Genomic DNA, 15220 nt, shown 5'->3' with positions numbered 1-15220 from the left:
TGCTTTCCAAGCTGCCTTCCAGGGTAGAGTTGCTATAGTCACAAGGTTCCTATATTTTCTTTGGTGCTCCCCCAAATAAAATCACTTAGATAACCTCCAGAGTTTCCACTTTATAAATCCACACAATGAGCTCTCAGACCCATTGGTTATATGAAATATATGTTTTTCTTCAACACATGTGAGTTCTTAAAAACAAGACTCACCTCTTTCACTCTTCACTACAAAGAATATAAATGTAGTGGCTCAAGTAGAAAATATTATTTTTGTAATACTCTAGAAAGTTCCTGTTCTGGATAGGATGTGGGCAATTTTAGTCATCATAACAGTGTTAACAGGAAAGAAGAGACTTGGCTTGATGAACTGGAATAAAGAAATAATTGAGAGGCATCAAAAGTATTTTGTGTTTTCACAAAGTTATGTTCTCTATTCAGTCTCTTCTGTCCCAGCTTGCACCTCTTAAGTCACTTTTGTAGCAATGACACCCAATAGTAATAATACTACTTATGGCCGGTTTTGGTGCCTATGTTCTACTTCCCATTGATAAAGACTTTATGTGTTTTTGTTGTTATTGTTGTTGTTGCTGCTGTTAATTTTAACTGAAATTAATTCTCATAGAATTGGTGACCAGGAAAATGTATTAAGGATGATGTTTTTAGCTGCAGATAATTTAAAGGTATTCTGTCCCTAAAACACTCTTCTATTCTGACTTATTGTGGTAATTTTTTATTCTTTATACTGAATGCTCAGTCATTAGGTCTATATATCATAGTTTCTTCGTCCATCTGTGATGGGCATTTATGTTGATTCCATATTTTGGTATTTTCAGTAGTGATGCTATAAAAATAGGGGTACATGTGCCCCCTTTTTTAAAGAAAAACTTTTTTATTATGAAGCTAAAGCAAAAATAAATTAAAATACAGAATTTTCAAAAAAGTAAAATATAGAATTCTAATTTTAACTCTGATTCTAAACAAATATGAAATATACACCAAGAACTGGAAAAACAGAGTTTACCAATACCTAAGAACTAAGGATGATAAAGATATATTCACAGTCATTATTTTTTCCTCACTATCCTCAATTTGCATCTCTCCTTTCTCTTTCCCTTGACCAGGGCACAGAATTCCTATCAATCTTTTGTTACTATTGCCTGTGACTTTAGAGGAGATTTTTGTCTACCTACATGGTTCTCTTTTCCTTCAGGACATGTTCAAGCACCTACCTACAGGGTTCGGCTGATGTAAACATAAAGATGAGCTTTCTCAGATGTTTAGGAGATGCGTGTTTGGTATGTTCTTTAAAGGTGAAATGTGTTAAACATGCTGTTTGATACAAATGCCAAGAAGAAATCTGGAAACCTATTTAATCTTACAGAGGGGAAATATATGCTGATTATTAGAAGATGTAGCTTCAGATCTTAGTAGTATAAGACAACTCATTTTGGGAAGTTTAAAACTTAAAGAAGAGACTTCCGGAGGCAGGACTGCAGAGCAGCAGCAGCAGCTGTGCTTCTCTCCTCTCCTCTCCTGGATCCACTAGGAATACCAAAGGAGACCACCTGGGACCACAACAAGACAGGACTAGAACAACTTCAGGAACCCACCAAAATACCGGTGAGTGAAAATACATGTGGCTCATGGACAGAGAGGAGCCTAGGGGGAGAATAAGTGGCTGGTAACAGTCCTGCAGTTTACCATTTGAGACACCACCTCCAGTCTGTTTCACCAACAAAAAGACAGCTGAAGGGAGGAGAAGACTCCCCTAAGACTCACCAAATGCAACTGTGAGTCTCCATTGTTACTGCTCTCAGAATCTAGAGCAGTGGGGGAGAGGCCCTGTGTTGCCACCAGGGGACAGAGAACTAACCAGGAGACTCAAGAGAAGATCCAAACCTTGGTGACCTAGTGGTGGGGCTGTGAGAGTCTCTTTACATAACCACTGGATTATCTCTGTCCCACCCTGCTTTATCTCTTGATTAGGAGTCAGTGATTAAACTAGGAAGCCTATTTATAGTTTAAAAGCCCTCAGGGTTCCATAGCCTACACAGAAGAAAAAGAACAAAAGATGTTTTAAAGCCACTGAGTTCCAATTTAAGGTTTAAAATAATATTAAAACAACAGTCAATTTCTGCAACTGTGAAACTTTTAACTACCATACTTAGAAACAAGTCAATCTAGGCAAGAGTGATGAGTACTTTTAAAAATACTGAGAGAGGGACCTCATAACATACTATATAAAATTGTTAAACCAACAAGAAGAAATATTGGAGAAATGAACCTGGAAAAAAGTCCAGCTAAAAGTCCCCCAAAGTTTGAAGCACAAAATAATGAGGTCAACATCCAAACACCAGTTAAGGAAATAATCACAGGAGTGAGTAAAGAGTTTGAAATAATTGTCATCAGAAATGCAGAAACAACAAATGAGACCCTGGAATAAAACACTAATTATCTCAAGGTTATTAGAGGGCTGAAAGATTAAATAGCTGTGCTAAGAAAACAACTAGCTGAATAAGCTAAAAGAGTATCAGAACAAGGTAACAAAATATATGAACTCCATAAAACAATAGAGGGGAGAGAGAATAGAATAAATGAGGCTGAAGAATTAGCAAAATTGAGGATGAATTAGAGATGACTAAAAAGAAAGTAAGAGATCTCAAAAAGAGATTAAGAGATACTGAAAACAATAACAGAGACCTATGGGATGACTTCAAAAGAAATAATGTACACTATATTTGCTTACCAGAGAAAGAAAGAGAGGGAGGAGAAGAAAGCACTCTGTAAGACATAATAGCTAACAACTTCTCTAGTCTAGACAACATCAAAGACATAAAGGTTCAAGAAGCCTCGAGGGTCCCAAACAGAATTAACCCAGACTTAAAGACACCAAGACACATCATATTTAGAATGGAAAGGATTAAGGATAAAGAAAGGATCCAGAAAACTGCAAGAGAAAAACAAAGAGTCACCTACAGAAGAAAACCCAAAAGTATAGCAGCAGACTTCGCCACACAAACACTACAGGCCAGAAGAGAATGGCAAGATATCTACTGAGTGCTCAATGAGAAAGGCTTACAACCAAGACTACTGTGTCCTGCTAGACTGTCATTTAGACTAGATGGCATAAAAACCTTCTCAGACAAGCAACAGTGGAAAGAATCCTCTCTCACCAAGCCTGCCCTGAAAGGAGTTTTGAATGGTCTCCTATAAACAGTCAGACCATCATAAATATGATATATATCAGCACACTCTAAAACTCTACAAGAATGGTGTTAAAATACCTTCAATCTTTGATAAATATCAGTGGCCTGAATTCACATATTAAAAAGCACAGAGTAGGAAGATGAGTCAGAAAACACAACCTAACAATCTGGTGTCTACCAGAAGCATACCTAACTCAACAAGACAAACACAGCCTCAAAGGGAAAGGGTGGAAAACTATCATACAAGCCAATGGACTACAAAAAAGGGCAGGATCAGCTATTCTCATATCTTACACGTTAGATTTAAAATCAAGAAAATTAAAAAAGACAGGGATGGACATTACTTAATACTCAGAGGATCAATCAATCAAGAGGACTTAACAATTATTAACATCTATGCACCTGATGAGAAGCCATCTAAGTACATTAAACATCTACTGAAGAAGCTACAGCAGTATATTAACAGTAAAACAGTCATAGTAGGTGACTTCAACACTCCACTGTCTCAACTTGAGAGATCAGCCAGGCAGAAAGTCAATAAAGATCTAAAGGAGCTAAATTAAGAGATAGATAAACTACGACTATTGGACATTTTCAGAGTCATTCATCCCAAGAAACTGGAACACACATTTTACTCAAGTCCACATGGGTCATTCTCAAGAAAAGACCATATATTAGGCCACAGTGACAGCATCAGAAAATTAAAGAGCATTGAAATCATCCCATGCACCTTCTTAGACCACAATGGAATTAAACTAACACTTAACAAACAACAAAAGATTAGTAATAGTCCCAAAATGTGGAATCCCATCAGTATACTACTTAATAACTACTGGGTTAAAGAGGAAATAAAGGAAGAAATCCATATGTTTCAAGTTCGATAAAAATGAAGACATAAACTATCAAATTATTTGGGACACAGCAAAGGCAGTACTGAGAGGGAAGTTCATAGCCATACAAGCACAAATTAGGAAACAAGAAAAAGCACAAATAAACAGCCTGGTTTCAGATCTTAAAGACCTAGAAGAAGAACAAAGGAACTCTAAAGCAAGCAGAAGAACAGAAATAACTAAAATTAGGGAAGAAATCAATAACATTGAAAATAAGAAAACCATAAAAAAGATGAACAAAAGTAAATGTTGCTTCTTTGTAAGAGTAAAAAAAAAATAGACAAACCTTTAGCCATACTCACAAAACAAAAAAAGGAGGAGACTCAAATAAATTGGATAGTAAATGAAAGAGGAGATAGGACAACAAACACTGTAGAAATTCAGCATATCACGTGAGACTTCTGTGAACAACTCGATGCCACCAAGCTAGAGAACAATTTCTTAGATACCTACAAACTTCCAAAATTAAGTAAAGAATAACTAGATAGCATGAACAGTCCCATCATAGCTAATGAAATTGAAATAGTTCTCAAAAACTTTCCAAAAAATAAAAGTCCTGCACCAGATGGTTTTAAAAATGAATTCTACAAAACCTTCAAAGAACTAATACCTCTACTTTTCAAAGTCTTCCAGAAGATTGAAGACACTGGAATACTTCCTTCCAGCTTCTATGAAGCCAACATCACTTTGATACCAAAAGCAGACAGGGACACAACTAAAAAAGAAAACTACAGATCAATGTCTCTGATGAACATACATACTATAATATTATACAAAATTCAAGCCAACTGGACACAGCAGTATATTAAAAAGATTGTTCATTATGATCAAGTGGGGTTTATCCCAGGGATGCATGGTTGGTTTAATATATATAAATCAATCAACAGGATCCACCACATCAACAAAAGCAAGACCAAATACCACATGATCATATCAATAGATGCAGAGAAAGTCTTAGACAAAATGCAATATCCTTTTATGACCGAAACAGTACAAAAATGGAAATAGTTGGAAGACTCCTGAAGATAGTGGAGCCTATATATAGCAAACCTACAGCCAACATCATACTCATTGGTGAAAAACTGGAAGCATTTCCACTCAGATCAGGTACTAGACAGGGATAGCCATTATCATCATTACTATTCAGCATAGTGTTGGAAGTTCTTGCCATAGCAATCAGGCAGGAGCAAGGAATTAAAGGGGTACAGATTGGAAAAGAAAAAGTCAAACTCTCCCTATTTGCAGATAACATGATAATATACATAGAAAAACATAAGAAATCCAGTAAGAAGCCTTTGGAAATCATCAGGCAATACAGTAAGGTATCAGGTTTCAAAATTAACATACAAAAGTCTGTGGCATTCCTCTATGCAAACGCTAAGTTAGAAGAAGATGAAATCCAGAAATCAGTTCATTTTACTATAACAATAAAAACAATCAAATATCTAGGAATAAACCTAACCAAAGAAGTCAAAGATTTGTATACTTAAAATTATGAGCCACTACTCAAGGAAATTCAAAAAGACACAAAGAAATGGAAAGATTTTCCATGTTCCTGGGTTGGAAGAATTAACATCAATAAAAGGAATATACTACCCAGAGCCACATACAAATTTAGTGCTATCCCCATCGAGATCCTAATCACATTTTTTAGGAGAATAGAACAAATGCTACAAATGTTTATCTGGAACCAGAAAAGACTTAGAATTGCCAAAACAGTCTTGAGAAGAAAGAATAGAACAGGAGACATCACACTCCCAGATCTCAAATTGTATTATAGTGCCATTGTAATAAAAACTGCTTGGTACTGGAACATGAATAAACACACTGAGCAGTGCTATAGAATTGAGAGTCCAGAAGTAATCCTCTACACCTATGGACATCTCATCTTTCGCAAAGGTTCCCAGAGAATTAAATGTGGAAAGCAGAGTCTCTTCAACAAAAGGTGGTGGAAAAAATGAATTGAAACATGCAGTGGAATGAAACTGAACCACTATATTTCACCAAACACAAAAGTAAATCCCAAGTGCATCAAGGACTTGGATGTTAGACCACAAACTATCAGATACTTAGAGGAAAATATTGGCAGAAATCTCTTCCGCATAAATTTTAAAGACATATTCAATGAAACGGATCCAATTACAAAGAAGACTAAGGCAAGCATAAACCAATGGGACTACATCAAATTGCAAGGCTTCTGCACAGCAAAAGAAACCACTACCCAAACCAAGAGACCCCTCACAGAATGGAAGAAGATCTTTACATGCCATACATAAGACAAGAGGCTAATAACCAAAATATATAAAGAGCTTGCCAAGATCAACCACAAGACAACAAATAACCCCATCCAGAAATGGGGAGAGGACATGGACAGAATATTCACCACAGAAGAGATCCAAAAGGCTGAGAAACACATGAAAAAATACTCCAAGTCTTTGCCAGAGAAATGCAAATAAAGACAGAAATGAGATACCACTTCACTCCTGTGAGAATGTCATACGTCAGAAAAGGTAACAGAAGCAAACATTGGAGAGATTGTGGGGTCAAAGTAACCCTCCTACACTGCTGTTGGGAATGTAAATAGGTCCAGCCTCTGTGGAGAACAGTCTGGAGACATCTCAGAATGCTAGAAATGGACTTACCCTATGATCCTGCAATTCCTCTCCTGGGGATATATCCTAAGGAACCCAACACACCCATCCAAAAAGATCTGTGTACACATATGTTCTTAGCAGCACAATTTGTAATAGCCAAAACCTAGAAGCAACCCAACAGATGAGTGGCTGAGCAAGTTGTGGTCTATAGACACAATGGAATACTACTCAATTATTAAAAGCATTGACTTCACTTTTTTCAGCCAAACTTGGATGGACCTTGAAAAAATCATGTTAAGTGAAATAAATCAGAAACAGAAGCATGAATATGGCATGATCTCACTCTCATGCAGAAGTTGAAAAACAAAATCAGAAGAGAAAACACAATTAGAACCTGAACTGGAGTTGGCATATTGCACCAAAGTAAAAGACTCTGGGATGGGGGGTGGGGAATAAAAAAAAAAAAGAATAGAAAAGCTATCAAAGAGAAATGGATAGGATACAGAGTTCTGGTGGTGAGAATTGTGTAGAGTTATACTCCTCTTATCCTATAGTTTTTCAGTGTTTCCTTTTTATAAATGAATAATTAATAATAATAATATACTTAGGAACCTGGGTAAGAGTGAAGGTCAAAGTATTACAGTTTGACAATTCTAACATCCTATAACTTGCATCTTTTTAAGGTTGTGCTGTGCTCAAGCGAAGAACACTTGCTAAGAGTTTTGCTTATCATCATGTCTGTCTTCTTAGTAAATGTTCATGTGTAGTAGTTGTGAATGAAGGTGCTGAATGGAAAACAAAAATACATGATCATTGGATATGGAACCTAGGATCAAATATTTGCTTGAATTGTTCATTAACAATATGCCTTCTTTGAGATACACCTCCACAATGTCTCATTTTCCATTGTATAAAACATAGGTCTGTTATTAGTACAAGTATCAGGAGAACAAAAATTTGTTCTTTTATTTATCCTTTTTTTTTTCTCCTCCAGGGTTATTGCTGGGCTCGGTGCCTGCACCATGAATCCACCGCTCCTGGAGGCCATTTTTTCCCCTTTTTGTTGCCCTAGTTGTTGCAGCCTCGTTGCGGTTATTATTGCCATTGTTGACGTTGCTTTGTTGTTGGATAGGACAGAGAGAAATGGAGAGAGGAGGGGAAGACAGAGACAGAGGGGAGAGAAAGATAGACACCTGCAGACCTGCTTCACCGCCGGTGAAGCGACTCCCCTGCAGGTGGGGAGCCGGGGGCTCGAACAGGGATTCTTACGCCGGTCCCTGCGCTTTGCGCCACGTGCGCTTAACCCACTGAGCCACCGCCCGACTCCCTATTTATCCTTTAGACAAGTCTAAGAGTGTCATTGCAGGGTGTAAACATAATTCCATTTTGATATTTTTCAGGAGGCTCTATAGTGTTTTTCATATGGGTACATGAATATACACTGTCATTAATAGTACCAGAGTAAGAGATACACACACAGGAAGAAATACAGAGACAGAGAAACACTATGACACTGATCAGATCTGATTTGTGGTGTTTGAGCTTGAATCTGGAACCTAGGAGCCTCAGGCATGAACATCATTTGCATAACCCTTATATTGTCTCCCAGGCTGTGAAAATTCATTAAGAGTAAAATCTATGCTTTTAACAGACATAAAAATATGAGGGTACACGGTGTTTTGTTTTGCTTTTGATTTTGTGTTTTGGCACCATGATTAATGGCTGGGACTCCATGCATGCCTGATTCCACTTCTTCTGGTCAACTTTTATTTGTTAGATCAAAAGTGAGAGAGAGAAGGAAAGACAGAAAGGCACTGCAGCACAGCTGTATGGTTCCTGAAGCTTCCTTCCTTTAGCTCCTGTGATGTGGTGGCAGGAATATGAGGTCCTTTTACACATTAAGTGTACATTCAACCAGGTGAGTCCTCTCCCAGGTGCCCCCTTAATTATAGGTTTTGAATGAGTTTTGAAAGTATTTTTCAAGTAACTTACCCATTTAATATATCAAATTTGTCAACTTATTCTCATTTATAATATGTCCTTAGGTGTTATAGTACACACCAATAGAAAGACTACTACTTTATTGCCTGACAATGATGATCTGTCTTTCTCTTATTTTGATCATTCTCACTAGAAATTTAATAATATTTCTGATTTCCTTGCTTTTTCATTGGCCTGTTCTTTATTAGTTCAACATGTAATACATAACTTTCTGACTTCTCTGGTTTGTATAAAACAAGCTTTTCCCCAGTGCTCCTTTGTCCTGTTTGGGAAGTGTGTCTCACATGAGCTCCATTATTATGTTCTCAAGTCACAAGGAGCCAGCTAATGGGGAGACCTGAAGATGTCTGATGATACTGGTGGCTAGATGCAGAAGCCTGTTTAATTTGGGGGGGTTAACAATGAAAAGTCCATTTTGCATACTTCTCAGCCATTCTCTCCAGTCTAGTTTAGAATAATGACTACGATTATACCTTGACCTCCATTTGCAATTTCATTTGTCTTATTTCTCAGCTTGTGTAATCATTGAGTTAGCCATTAAGATTGGTGATATTTGCTTCCAGCAAACCACAAAACAGTGTTGATTATGAACAGAAGTGATAATCCATTAAGACTTTTTTTTATTAATGAGGTTTGTGCTAGGATTTTTATCCAAGGAAAACAGTGCTGAGAGTTTTCTTAATTTAATATCTTTTAGTGTTTCATTTTATTATTGTTGGAAGCTTTTTAAAAAATTTGTGACTAATAGTGGTTTTCAAGATCATAAGATCACAGACTATAGTTCCACACCACCAAACTTCTATGCCCCTGCCCTTCCAAAGATAATCACCATAGTCCAAAAGTTTATTTCATGTCAGTAAAACTTGTGTAGTGTAATGATCATGAAGCTAACATACATTAATTATGGAAGCTTTAGAAAACACAGACAAGTATAAAATAAACCACAATTAAGATAAAATAATTTAAAACATCATGTACTTCTGCCTCCCCCCAAAAAACAGCAATTTTAAAATATCATCTAAAATTTTTAGAGGAATTATTTAATAAGGATATTTACATACTTGTTATTAACCATATTGTTGTTCATCTCTATATTCTCATGAAATTAAAATGACATGAATATATGATATGAATATATATTCAGTTTAATGTTATATTTATTGATATCATTATTTTCCTTTGAAAATATGACTTTGTATCTGCTTAATATTCTACTTCATAGGTGAACTACAGTTTACTTGTATGTTCTTTTTGTTTAGGATATTTACTTTGTATTTACCATTTTATTGAATATGCAGAATTGATATTTTATGTTCATATGTGTCCATAAATTATCTCCCAAATATGAACCCCTAAATTCAAGGCTACATGGAACAAAGGAACAGAATGTTTCCAAACTGACTTCCAGATTTTTAAGTAATACTTAATAATCAAATAGTATGATAAGAATTTTTGTATCTTGACTGGGGGAGATAGTATATAGTAATGGATAATAGAGCCTCACATGCCTGAGGCTCCAAAGCCCCATGTTTAGTTCCTTGCACTACCATAAGCCAGAGATGAGCAGTGCTCTGAAAAAAAAAGTTATATCTACATTTCCCTACAATGCATATCATCTTTAATGTAAACAAAGACTTTAGGAAGTTTGGGTACCTCAATGACATTCAAAATTTACTTTTCACACACATCTTAAAGATAACTGGGGTTTATTGGTTAGTATTTTCATTTTTGGGTTTTGATAATTAATTAATTAGTTAGCTTATTTACCAGAGCACTGCATGGTTTATGGTGGTATGGGGTATTGAACCTGGGACTTCAGAGCTTCAGGAAAGGAAGTTTCTTTGCATAGCCATTATGCTATCTACCTCCTCATCCCTTCCCTGTTTTCTGGATATTGCATGGGACATAGACTGGTCTTCTCTGAGTTTATTCTGAAGTGACTGACTTTCCTGAGCTCCAAGAATATGTCTAGGATGTTTCAGAATCCTGGTTTGGGGACTGAGAGCCCTGGGTTATGTTGTCCCAGGGACTCACCAACTGTACCCAGTAGCTTGGACACTTCTTTTCTGTTACCTATCATCTTGAATTGATCTATCATTTTTTAAATTTTTAAATATTTATTTATTTATTTATTCATTCTCTTTTGTTGCCCTTGTTGTTTTATTGTTGTAGTTATTATTGTTGTTGTCTTTGTTGGATAGGACAGAGAGAAATTGAGAGATAAGGGGAAGACAGAGAGGGAAGAGAATGATAGATGCCTGCAGACCTGCTTCACCACTTGTAAAATGACTTCCCTGAAGGTGGGGAACCGGGGGCTCGAACCAGGATCCTTATACCAGTCCTTGCACTTTGCACCATCTGTGCTTTACCTGCTGCGCTACCGTCTGACTCCTGAATTAATCTATATTAACGAAGGAGAATGAAGAGCATCACTCTGGTATGTGTGTTATCATGGATCATACTCTGAACCCCCTGCTTCCAGGTTCAGCACACTAACTACTGCATAACTTCCACAGCCACTGGCCAGTTGATTTCATTTCATCCATTTATTCACTTACTCACTCATTAGTTAATTAATTAATTCATTTACTCATTAATTCATTCATCACCAGAACACCATTCAGTTCTGTCTTGTAGTGGTGGTGCTGCTGGGGTCATTGAACCTGGGACTTCAGAGCTTCAGGCACAAAAGCCTTTTGCATAACCATAATGCTGTCTCACTCACCCTGACCGATTGATTTTAAAGTAATTTCCCATTGGCAACTAGTTCTTGTTCTCCTTATATCAAGGGATGCCAAATATATATGTGTGTGTGTGTGTGTGTGTGTGTGTGTGTGTGTGTGTGTGTGTGTGTGTGTGTGTGTGTATTCCCTTGATTTATTGAGTTACCTACATATATCCTACTTATTCAATTTTTGAAAATATGACCCTGTAGATCTTCATTTCTCCTTTGCATTTACTTTTTCCTCTGCCATATTTTAAAATGAGTAAATAAGAAAAATATAAATATTAGAGGAGGAGTGAATCCTCAATGACTATAGTCTGTCAAAGCAGATTTGGGGACTCAGAAGAAGAAATAAGAGGAGCACTAAGGGGAGGCTGGAGACTAAGTTCCTATGAAATAAGATGATGGTTTGGTTGAGTATGAAATACACTTAGGGGAATGAGGAATATGGAAATGTGGAAGCTTGAGATTTTTTTATAAACGCACACATACGATAGTAGTTTTTTCTTATTTTATTTATTGGATAGAGATAGAGAGAAATTGAGAATGGTAGGGGAAGCAGTAAGGGAGAGAGAAAGCAAGACACCTGCAGGACTGCTTCACAATTCTAAAAACTTTCCCTCTGCAGGTGGGGACTGGGAGTTCAAACTCATTATAGCATGTGTGCTCAGAGAGGTGCACAGCCACCCAGGAACCAGCAGTTTGTTCTACACCCAGCTATGTAGGATTCTTTGTGAGTTGGGATTCAAGCGGTAACACAGCGGGTTATGCGCATGTGGTGCAAAGCTTAAGTACCAGTTTAAGGATCCCAGTTCCATCCCCTGGCTCCCCACCTGCAGAGGAGTCACTTCACAAGCTCACAAGCAGTGAAGCAGGTCTGCAGGTGTCTGTCTTTCTCTCCCCTCTCTGTCTTACCCTCCTCTCTCCATGTCTCTCGGTCCTATCTAACAATGATGTCATCAATAATAACAATAATAATAACTGCAACAATAAAACAAGAGCAACAAAAGGGAATAAATAAATATTTTAAAAAGGGATTCTTAGTGAGGGAAAGCAAAATTGTGTTAATCATTTACACATTGACAAGGATTTGCTTTGTTGTCAATGACTGATTTTATGAATAAAACTCTAATGAACATGTTTTGTAAATATAGCTGGTAAACGGTTGGATCCATTCCCTCTCTGATATGCCTTGATAGGTTGATATTTAATTCTAAGATGCTATTCACATTTCTCTGAAGTGGGGTTGCCTATAGTACCCACTATTGCCTCATATTTTCCCAGATTTTGGTGGAAGTCTTTTTTTTTAAATTTCACTCACTCACACACACACACACACACACACACACACACACACACACGATATTAATAACAACAAAACTATATGAAGAGCTCACCAAGCTCCGCAGAAACAAACAAACAAAAATCCCCAAATGACCCAAAACAAATGATCCTTATGAACAGAATATTCACCAAAGAAGATACCTAAAAGGCCAACAGACATGAAAAAATGCTCCAAATCATAGATTGTCAGAGAAATGCAAACAAAGGCAACAGTGAGATATTACTGCACTTCTGTGAGGATGTCATATATCAGAAAGGATAGCAACATCAAATGTTGGAGAGGTTGTGGGGGCAAAAGGACCCTCCTGCACTGCTGGTGGGAATGTATATTGGTTTAATTCCTGTGGAGAGCAGTCTGGAGAAATTTCAGAAGGCTAGATGTGGATCTATCCTAAGACCTTGCAATTCCTTTCCCAGGGATATATCCTGAGGAACTAAACAGAGTCATCCAAAAAGATCTGTGTAGGCCTGTGTCCATAGCAGCATAATTTGTAATAGCCAAAACCTGGAAGCAATCCAGATGTCCAACAACAGATGAGTGGGTAAGTTGTGTTATACATCGTGGAGTACTACTCAGCTATTAAAAATAATTTACCTTCTTTACCTCATCTTGAGTAGAGCTTGAAGGAATTATATTAAGCCAGAAAGAGAAGGATGATTATGGTATGATCTTACTTATAGACAGAACTTGAGAAATAAGAACAGAAAGGGAGACAAAAAGCAGAACTTGGGCTGGCTTTGGTGTATTGCTCCATAGTAAAGGAAACCAAAGTAAAGAAACTCTGGAGAGTAGAGGGAGCTTTAGGTCTTGATGTATGATAGTGGAGGAGGACCTAGACTGGTGTTAAGAGTGTTTTACAGAAAATAGAAAATTTATACTTGTACCAACAACTGCATTTACTATAAATAATTAATCCCCCAATTAAATAATGATGATAATAATAATGAAGATATTAGTCATTCCAGTGGTTCACAACACCAACAATTAAAAAAAGTTATTATCCACTTTGAGTTAATTTTTACACCATGCAATTGTATGTGTTAAATCAAATCTGGTCCTTTTGACAAAGGACTGCATGTTCCATTCTCCCCAAATGTATCATATTGAAAAGATTATCCTACTGCCATTGAATTCCTGCGACAATTTTGTAGAAACTTACTTGTCTATACTATGTGAATGTATTTCCATATACCTTTTTAAAAATTATTTCTTAACTTTTTTTTTTTTATATTTATTTTATTTTTTTTTCCCTTTTGTTGCCCTTGTTGTTTTATTGTTGTAGTTATTATTGTTGTTGTTGTTGTTGGATAGGACAGAGAGAAATGGAGAGAGGGAGGGGAAGACAGAGAGGAGGAGAGAAAGATAGACACCTGCAGACCTGCTTCACCGCCTGTGAAGCAACTCCCCTGCAGGTGGGGAGCCGGGGTTCGAACCGGGATCCTTATGCCGGTCTTTGTGCTTTGCGCCACCTGCGCTTAGCCCGCTGTACTACAGCCCGACTCCCTAAAATTATTTCTTAAGATTTAAACCAATTCCAAGCTATCTTTTAAAAAATGCCTATTATGTTTCAGACCATATCCTAAGGTTGGTGATAAATATTTAGCAGAAGAGAAATAATTTCTCCTGGAGATAAAGCATAGAGATATGTGAAGAAAAATGTGGAAGCATCAAGACCCACGAGTATTAGTACAGTTGAGGAGGAAATGCTGCTTATAGATAAAGACACTTGCGAGGGACAGACTTCTCAGTCAAAATTCAACTTATCTGGGAGCTGGGCAGTAGCGCAGTGGGTTAAGCGCACGTGGTGTGCAAGGACAGGAATAACGATCCCAGTTCGAGCCCCTGGCTCTCCACCTGCCAGGGGAGTTGCTTCACAGGCCGTGAAGCAGGTCTGCAGGTGTCTATCTTTCTCTCCCCCTCTCTCTCTTCCCCTCCTCTCTCCAGTTCTCTCTATCCTATCTAACAACAATGACAGTAATAATAACTATAACAACAAGGGCAACAAAAGGGAATGAATAAATTTAAAAAAAAATCAGCTTAGTGACGTAAGAAAATTCCTGGATTAAATCAAGTCAGATCCCATTTCTTTAACTTTTTAATTATTTCTTCTAATGGATTCTGTTTCCTCCTACTATACTGTTGTGATTTTTCATATGAAAAACCAAAGGTATTTTAAATGTAAATTTAAGACATCTTCTTTTCCTGTTTCATTTTTTATATCCATGGTATATTTATTGTTTTTCATTTGCTTTTAAGCTCCCAATTTTTGTCTACTGCAAGGTCTTATGAGAGACTAGAGCATAGCTAGAGAGTGTTCATTTTATATATGCTCAATATTAAGAATACTACTGAGCTACCAATCAGTAGTTACCAAGCTAAGTATTGTTCTACATCCTTGTAATATGCCTTATGAATTGTAATACAAAGAGAGAATTTAACTTAGAACATAATTTCAAAGAAAGGTTT

Source organism: Erinaceus europaeus, chromosome 9, assembly GCF_950295315.1.
Source record: "Erinaceus europaeus chromosome 9, mEriEur2.1, whole genome shotgun sequence".
NCBI lineage: Eukaryota > Metazoa > Chordata > Mammalia > Eulipotyphla > Erinaceidae > Erinaceus > Erinaceus europaeus.
The sequence above is the reverse complement of the archived record's forward strand: the minus strand, read 5'-3'. Positions refer to the sequence as shown.